The sequence below is a fragment of the Astyanax mexicanus genome, chromosome 23 (genome assembly GCF_023375975.1).
Source record: "Astyanax mexicanus isolate ESR-SI-001 chromosome 23, AstMex3_surface, whole genome shotgun sequence".
NCBI classification, from domain to species: Eukaryota; Metazoa; Chordata; class Actinopteri; order Characiformes; family Acestrorhamphidae; genus Astyanax; species Astyanax mexicanus.
Window position 1 is genome coordinate 14,931,566 of NC_064430.1, and position 10,316 is coordinate 14,941,881.

Sequence of the window (10,316 nt, forward strand, 5' to 3'; positions counted from 1 at the left end):
GTAGAGTTAAAGCAACTGAGAGTTGATTTTCAGTCTCAAAGTAAACTCAATAAACTCATTATTTGCATAATGGGCGTGACTCCTCTTTCTCTTACCTCTTTCACCATTCAGAGGTAAGTATATATTGGGCCTAAGTCAGTGTGTTTACCGTGTTAAAACAAGCTACGTGGGACGAACCGCTAGTTAGATGACCCTGGTTCACCGTAACACTCAGGGTTACTCAGTGTAGTGTGAACTTTACTAGCCTAGTAAACGCTCTGAGCTGAGGTTAGCATTATGGGATGTAAACAGAGGTTTTTAATAAGCTTCTTGTTCACTTTTTAAGTTATTAATGCCTCGTTTTAAATACCAGGGCTCTCTGGATTCTAGCAAGGAGGTGTGGAGCTACTTTAAGCTGGAAAAAATGATTTATTGGGGCAAATTATGCCCCGTGTCACCCAGTCTGAAGGGTGTTTGGACAAACTGTTAAAATTTCTGGATCTCGGAACACTGTGGGAGAACGGAGGTGTGCTATTTATCAAAGGTAAGTACTTTCTATCATGTTTTACTACAACAAAAGTCCATTTTACACCAGAGATCTTCTTTAACTTAGCTTAGCTTTACAGCTTTCGCCACCCAGCGGTGAGACCTGCTGAATTAGAAGGAAAACATGGCGACACCCATGTTCCTTACTAGTGTCACATAATGTGCCTTATAATCCAGTGCTCCTTATGTATGAAAAGAAAGCAGAAAATAGACGTTTATTGATAGTGCGCCTTATAGTGCAAAAAATACAGTAATAAATTGGGTTTCCATGACGATTCCATTACCCATTATCATTTGAGAACAGGCTAGCATCCCTTTCTTCATATCACACATTACTGTGAGACACAGGTTACCTATAGGGTCAACAATGCTATTACAGCCAGGAGAGGTAATTAATAGCTGTCATGACCTATTAACTGCCTCAGTGCAGTCTAAAGCAGCTCACACACACACACACATACACACCCTTAAAGCAAACCAAACACTCCTGTAGCCTTTACACTGTGTGTAGATAGAGCTATCGGCTCTCTGACTTCATTTGCTCATGGCCTACATGCCTTCAGGCTCTAATAGATCACCTATAAATAGACAAAGCAGGCAGCTTGACTGTTAATGAATGTGTCACACACTCACACATACACACACTCACACACACACACACACACACTCACCATGCCTTAGGCCTGAACTCTTTATCGAGCTCCTGAGTAAATATATAAATAAACAACAAGTGTGTATGTGCTGACAGACTTCAGTATTTCAATATAACCTTTTCACGCCCTGCATCCATTGCAATGAACATCATGTATTTTCTTTATTTTTTCTTTAGTTTTGTTGCACATTACACAATTTGAGAGCTGTTTTCCATCAAAATAGACCATGAACCAGCCAATGAACATATTTATAAACCAATGAAACAGTAGCTTTATCCCATCCACTGCAAAAACACTGGAGAAACAGCTAATTTATACTAATTAAATGTGATCTAGAGCGTGTTTTAATCATGTATTATTTTTTACTGTTAAAAATGGGGTAACAGTTTATAATTACTTACATTAATATATGATTTACTAAAGATTAATAACTATTATTTTTTTACATTTTAAGAAATAAAAAAGTTGCTAGCATATGCGTGAATACTACTAAACACATTGGCAACATGTGCCGCAATTAACTGCAGGTTTAAAATGATTATTACTAGTGATGTATTAATGTTGAAATTCTGATAAGCTAATGTTTTGCTAAAATGACTAAATATGAATATACAAACTGATGACTGATTATCGCGTTTAAACATTTTTTAAAATTTAAATTCCGATGAACTAATGCTGTATTTACATTTGTGAATCATTAGTTAAAATATATTATATATATTAATGAAAGAGTTACCAGAAATGGCTTATGAAATAAAAATGTTAACATAAAATATAAAATACTACACACAGGCTTCCAATGCAATGAAAAAAAAAGCTATTATATATTTGTATTATTTTTATTTTTTCAATTGCTTTATAGATTTTATAGTAGAATATTAGTAGAGTCTTTTTTCTGTGCATTACAGACATAAAACAGCATCCTTTTATTTATTTTTTTATTCAGGTCTTTAAGGGTTAATTCAGTTTAAATTGATCATCATAGCATTAAGCAGTGCAATAGTGGTGCATCACAAATAACACACATTACTGCACAATATGCTAAAGTACAGGACAATAGGAAACTGTTAATGTAATACCCCAGTGTTTTATCCTCGTCTCTTTGTGCTGCATCAGAATAAAACAGGCAATTATCATAAATACTGAAGTCTGATGTGTTTTTTTTTTCACAGTGAACTGAACAGAACAACAGCTTAATCAAACACTGTTACTGTAGAACAATAGAAGCCAACTAACTGCTTTTGTTTTGTATTATTTTATTGAATACAATGAAACCAGTCTAAACAATGCTATTTTTCATGCATGATATCCATGGATGGAAAATCCACTGGATGTAAATTGACTGTAAAATTAAATACAAAGGTGGAAGAATCTAATCTTTAAATCTGATTCTGGTTTGTTTAACACTTTTTTGTTTGTTCTGAATAATTCCACATTATTTTTTATTGTTTTTCTTCATAGTTTGGATGATTTTACTATTATTCTACATGCAGAACCATTTTTAAATACTGAAAAAACACCAAATATATGTGCATATGTGTCCAAACGTTTGACTGGGACTGTATCATTGACACTGACATTGAACAAATCTGTATTTTTAATATTATATTGCATATTGTGGGAAATAATACATGCAATCTTTTTACTGTGCATTTTTTTATCCGGTATTGTGCAGCCCTAACAAAAACGGTTGTATGTCCATAAAACCCCATTTTGTCCCACATTACATACACAATATGATTGATGGCTGCAACCTTCCCACCTTCAATTACGGATATTAAAGCTTGTAATTTCCACTGGGTGAAATGTCAGTGGGAAATGGCAGTTAATGGGAATTATTGATGTCACTGCAACATCTGGGACATCTAGAAAATTCTCACACACAGCTGCAAGTATGTTGCCTGAAAGGTTTGGCTGTTGTGCAGCACTGCTTACACAAACACATCTGCCTGGAAGCATCATCACAAAATTACAAACATGAAGAACTCCAGACAACATCTGGAAAAGCCAGATATACAGCTCTGGATGGGAAAAAAGAGACCACTTAAAAATGTTGAGTTTCTTTGATTTTACCACATTGAAAACGTCTGGAATATAATCAAGAGGTAGATTAATGATCACAAGCCATCAAACCAAGCTGAACTGCTTGAATTTTTGCACCAGGAGTGGCATAAAGTTATCCAAAACCAGTGTGTAAGACTGGTGGTGGAGAACATGCCAAGATGCATGAAAAATGTGATTAAAAAACAGAATTTTTCCACCAAATACAGATTTCTGAACTCTTAAAACTTTATGAATATGAAATGAGGTCTAAAAGCTCTGCATATTTTTTTTTATTTCAGCCATCTCTAATTTTCTGCAAAAAAATGCTATAAATCATAATATTTTTATTTGGAATTTGGGAGAAATGTTGTCTGTAGTTTCTAGAATAAAACAACAATGTTCATTTTACAAACATTCACCTATAAATAGCAAAATCAAAGAAATTGATTCTTAATTTGTTCCAGAGCTGTATTTTAAGTATCACAGATTCACAATATTGTGATATCAATATCATATTGTGAGCCTGTGTGAACCTGTGCCTGCCACCTCTGATGAGAAGAGGACCAAATCTTCTAATAAACTGCATCGATGTGCTTCGTGAGCATTCCAAGCCAAATGCAGTATATTCTTACTAGAAACAGACTGGTCTGGTGGGTTTTTCATTGAGGTTTTTGTCTGGTTTACCTCAGTGCAACCCCAGTGCTGCTAATGGCATTGATACAAGACCCACTGCGAACATGGAGATACCAACCAAAGAAACAGAATTAAAATAAGATAATTAAATAGAGAGGTTGCTACAATCCACAGATTGATTTTTAGTCCTGGCTGAAATTGCCAGATTGATTTGCTCTGAAAAGACCCTGCACCAGTGTGTTTCTAAAGTACTCTTCCACATGGTTCATGCAATTACACATTTTCGCCACAGAGGTCTCTAAATCTTCAAATCTTATACTGTCACTTAAAGGGGCGCTAAACCCCATTCTAAGCTCAAATGAAAATAGCAAAAAAAAAAGAGAGGGATATTTTGGGAGGGGCGCTGGGTGATGTATGGGTTTAGAGGTGGGGCAGGAGGGAGAGCTGATTGGCTGAGTTGCAGCAGCAGCAGCATGCCTCTGAGACTCAGATGATTGGATGTCAGCAGGGGGCATATTGTGATGTGTCTGCGTACCAAAGTACATGGAATCATCCTCCACGCCTACAGCAACTTAAAGGTTAGGAAATGTTTATAAAAAATTTAAGCAGGACTGGCATGTTTCATTAATTTAAAGGAGCACATTTCAGCTAGTAATGGAAAAAGGTGGTTTAGGGTTTATGTGCACAGAACAGTGCAGGTAGAATAAGATACTTATTAAAGACTGTGTATAACAGTTAGATTTTAAAGCCTCCTTTACTCACACTTTAATGCAGAAGCACTTATTTTTTATAGCTGCACACACTCACAGACACTCACCTTTCACCTATTTAGTCTGCTTTCTCATGACTCCTAGAAAACCCAGCCGTGTGTGTGTGATTCTGTGTGTGTACAATGTGTGTAGGGGGTTGGAATGGTCCCATCCGGTGCTGTGATGTGGAACAGAGGTAGGACTGTGGAGAACATGGAGGAGGTCTTTCCTCTCCAGCAGGCTAGAAAGAGCACATATTAACCTCACAACCTCTAAACCCCCTTTTCTTTCTGCCTCCAACCCTCACTCCCCCTCCATTCCTTCGTACCCCTTTTTCTTCCCGCAGCCCATTCGGCCTTTCTGGGGGGGGTTGAAGGGGATTGAAGGGGGGTTTGTCACACCAATGCAGAGCCTTTGTTGCTTCACCTTCTGCAACAATGAATGCTTGTTCTCCAGAGTGATAAATGATTCCACACAATGGCACTTCAGATTGAAGAAAACACCAATAGTTTGGCTTGTTGTGCTTTTTGTTTTCTTTCAGTGGAGTTAAGTGCATTTCTCCCCTAAACGATGCTCAATCTCTCTGTGGAATGTGACACTGTGACATTTTCCTGAACAGTTCCTCTTTTGCAACCCCAAATCAGAAACAGTTAGGACAGAAAAAAGAGATGCAGTGTTTCTTACTTTCAACAGTATGAACCCTAGATATTCTGTTTTATATGGTCAACTCATTTAATTTATTAATATACAGCCATTTAAGCATGTCAGGTCTGCAACACATTCCAAAAAAATTGGGATGGCTGAAATTAGGTAGTTTTAAAATGAAAAATTTAAGATTTGGCACAAATCCAATATGCCAACAGTAGGCTTTGGGAAGAAAAGGTGGGAAGAGGATCTCTAGTATGTCAGCAAAGGCATGAGAATTATTGAAACATCTTAAAACAAATGGTCAAAAACAAAATCAGTCAATAGGAGGAGATTGCACACTGCATCAAGAACAGTCATAAAACAATAATTAATAGAACAACATTGGCAGCAAACCTTTGTCAAGTACTATACTAATGAGTTACCTACATCACAAACACCATCTAAATCTTAAAATCTCATGTTAACCACATCTAGAAGCAGCACAAACTTCTCACAGATCTTAGAGCAACACACACTTTGAAAATGATGTTCAAGTTTTACTTATAGTAAATATAGTGCACTGCTTTTGCACTATAACCACCAAACCTTTTTTTTTTGTCAATTTTTACTACAATTTTAAAATGATTACTTAATAATAAGGTTGCAAATATGTTGCACTACATTTTTAACTTAAACTTACATATCAGATTTAGTTTTTTTTTTTTTTTACAAAAAATAATACAATTACACAAATCTGAGTTTCACTGCATGGCTTTACTTATAATACTGACGCAATTTCACAATAAGTGAAATTAAGCTGTTTCCATTGTAAGATGAATAAGAGTAAGAATTTATGACACTACTACAAATGATTACTACCGACATAAAACGAGTTTAACAGCAGGTTGTAGTTCATCATGTACGTTTAAGAACACAACATAATCATTTCAAATCAACTTTAGCTATTTTAAAGAATGAGAAACCATGGCAGTGTCACTGCAGTGCTGAGACCCACCTGCTAAAAAACACTAATACCTGCTGTGGAAGACTGAGGCGATTCCATCACTTCAAGTGCACAAAGCAGAATTAGCGACACGCTAGCAGAATGTGTGACTATGCTGGCCGGGCTTAGAGTATCCAGCTAGCAACATTATCGTTACACTAGCTAGCATCAGGCTAGCTGCATTACTGACCCAGCCAGCCTGGCTATCCAGTAGGCAGAACAATTAGCCTCCGTGCTCCATCTAGCTAACAGCCAGCTGCTGAATTTAGCAATCAGGCAAATAGCCAGCGAACTTAGTTAGCTAGGACAAATGAGCCATTTGACATTGTAACAACCTACAATTTTAGCTAGCTCACTATTTACCTTTTCATAGCTAGCTAGTTAAAACTATAGCATAGTTAGCCACCAGTATACGGAGGTACTGTAGTGATGGTTAATGCCTGCTTTAAATCTGTAAACAATTAACTGCAGCACTGCGTCTATAAAACCAACTCAAACTACACAGACACCTCACACACTTAAGACAGTCATTGTACTCATACCCCTGTAATCCTTCTTTAGAATTTCATACAGGATTCCTTCCAGAGGTTTTCTTCAGTCTCTTGAGAAATGTGGGGGAAATACACACAATATTCGGAGTTTAAGAAGCCAGGTTATAATTGTAGGTAAAATAATGAGCAAAGGTTGCTGGGCTCAAGTCTTATCTTTACTCAAATTATATTCAAAGTGTGTGTGTGTGTGTGTGTGTGTGTGTGTGAGAGAGAGAAAATATACAATATTGAGCTGTACTTCCTGTTTCAATTAAGCAAAGTTCACAAATGACCATTTGAGGTAAAATAATCTTATTTTAATGAGCAAAGTTCTCTTTAAAACTTCTCCAAAACCACATGCAGCACACAGTTCACAAATTTATTTATCTAGCCATCTAACCTATAGAAATTAACAGTAGAGTCCCATACAGTATAAAATGTAGAGGTCCATGTTCCTTACCTGCTAAAAGCCTCTAGTGGCAAAAACATCTTACAAATTTAAGGTATAAAACATGTAAAATACCTGAAAAAGCACATTCCGAACACAATTATAAATTAACCCAAACCAAAGTTAGTGAACATGCAAGAAACATGCATGGCAACAAGACAAAGTGGGAAAGGTTTTACAATCCCAACTTCACTCTAGAGGTTTGTGGGAATAAATATTAAGTAGTTTCATTGAAAACCATTAAACTCAGGGAAAAACAGGAGGAAGTGGCAAGAGCTTTATTTCCAACAGAGAGCCATTAGAACACATTTTCATAGTTACATACATTTTAGAACTGCATTTTTTTTATAATAGCCAACCTATGCAGCACCAAAAGTAAGAATAGAGCAAAACCACACTTCCCTACTCTAATTCTCAATACAGCTAGTTACAAAATAAGTTAAACTAAAACATTATTCTAAGCTTCCCTAACCAAAAAAAAAAAAAGTGCCAATACAGTGGAATGTTGGTATACATTCCTTACCTGCTAAACGCCACTAGTAGCAAAAACACCTCTTACAAATCTGAGGTATAAAACACACAAAATACCTGAAACAAAACACTAATAACAGTTACAAATTAATTTAAACCAAAGACAGTTAACATGCAAGTAAAAACATTCAAACTAAGGATTCCTTAAAAGGACAGTTTAACCACCAAACAACTCACAGCACACCAAAGACTACCAGTTATCTTGGATCTTGCTTTTAAAAGGTTGGCTCCTCCCACCAATTACTCCAGCCAGAGCTTCTATTGGGTAACTGGAGTTCACCTGATGGGGTGGAGTTAGCAATTGAGAACCAAGAACCACAACACGATTTCAGCCCTGTTTTCCAGACAGTCCAGTCAGAGAACCACATGTTCAACAGAATAAACTGCTTTTCACATTAGTAAACCTGTCACTCAGATTTAATAAACACACAGATAGTAAGAGGCTAGATATCTACATGAACAAGCAAGGACAGGACAGTCCATTAACATTATATCCAGTCATAACGGTACATCTTCCCTATGTTCTAATATCCTGTATACACTAAGCGCTTTACAAGATAGGGCTATAAATATATACAGAAACTTTCCTTTCTGGAACATGTACACCTAAATCTAAACAAACGTCAGCTTGGTTCTAATCTTCAGCGCCCAGCTGCCCACAGTAGACACCTCAGACACCCATTCACCAGAAAGCACATATATTTATGTCACCTGGGCCGAAAGTTTTATTACCTTTCACTTTTTTTACATTGTTTGGGAGCTCTCATCCCTTTTCAGTGTCAGTTGCTGACATTGGAGGTCAGGTCAAATCATGTTTACTTATATAACGGGTGTTGCTACAAAGGAGGTTTGCACAGATCCGGGTCTGAGCCACCAGTGAGCAAACCTGAGGAGAAAGAGGCAAAAAAAATGTTGGTTATGAATCTCTTTGAATGTTACAATGTATGCTTCTTAAAATGTTCAATCTGTCAAGTGTTGCAAAACATTATTATGTCACACTGTTTCCGAACCTTCTTTCAACATTATTTTTGTAATGTTACAGTCTATACCTTTTTTAGGAACCTTTTAAAACAATGATACATGTTTTTATAACTTTCTCTGTTAGCTGGGGTAATTCTCTCAGTGCAGGTGGGGATAGGAACCAAATATTGTATTGGAAAAAAAAAAAATTCAGTCAAAAAAAATAGTTGACAGTATTATAGATTTAAAGGACCATTAAGGGTTATATTTTCTGTAGTAACTCATAACAACAGAGTAAAACTTGTCATCATTTGCCACTGCGTGTCAATCTGGCAACCTGCATGGGCGTAGAATCTGCGGCGGAGCAGAAAAATTATAATATCATTAAAAAGTTACTTTATTCCAGTAATTCAGTTCAAAATTTGAAACTCATATATAGATGTATTACACAGAGTGATCTATTTTAAGCTATTTCTGTGTATTTTATTTGTATTTTTATTTGTTTATAGTTGACACTGTCTCATAAAATTAGAATATTATATAAGACCAATTGGTACTTTTGGCAGTGTGGGCAGTATGCCAAGTCCTGCTGGACAATGAAATCTGCATCTCCATAAAGTAACCTTTCAATGCACTAGTAACTGTTCCCTTAATTCTGTGTTGTTTAAAGTAGCTATATGTAAATTAGCAGGTTAATAGTAGCTCCAGTAGCTCCGTCTCTTTGTGTGCTTTTCTGAGTTTTTCTATCCTTATTTATTCCATGGGACATAGGGGCATTGTCCACACAATACCGGGGAAGCTGAGGTGAAAGTACTGAGGCTGCAGAGCTGAAGCTAAGCTAAAAGCTAAGCTAAAGGCTAAGAAGTCAGAGAAGCGGTTGAGGGACAAACCCTCAGTACCATTGGTGGTTATGGGGAATGTCAAGTCGATAAGTCTGGTGATTTTTTTTTTTTCAGAATTTCCTTCTGGGATCAACAAAGTATCTATTTATCTATCTCTATCTAAGATTAAACAGCTCCATGGTTGCAGATAAATAGATAAGCTGTCATGGCCAGAAAAAAGACCTACCAGACCAGACCTGTTTTTAGATTGTAAGGGATGTTCATAAAAGGGATCTGATGGAGTTATTAAGCTATTTCGTCCCCTCCCCACCATGAATAATACTTTTTTAAAAATCTTAAACTGCCACTTTAATTAGCTATGTTTTTCTACCTTCAAGAACACAGACACTTTCTTGCAGTGAGTTTAGACAGCAAGCATTAGAGAATCAAGGCCTCTTAGAGTGATGGAGCTGTAGGCTGGTTATTATCCACTCATACACACACACACACACACAGGCAGCAACATGGACATACTGACCCCTACACACACACAGAAAGAGAGAGAGAGAGAGAGAGAGAGAGAGAGAGAGAGAGAGAGAGAGAGAGAGAGAGAGACTGTGTGGGAGTGTGTTTGTGTGGTGGCCAGCCTAACATTACCTCCAAAAACGTTGTGAACAGTTGACAACAAGTTTTATTCAGATGTTAGGAGCTCCACTTTAAACTCAATCAACTCAAACAGCCTAAACTCATCCCACCCAGCGTCCGCTTCGCGTTTCAGCCCCAAAACTTTCCC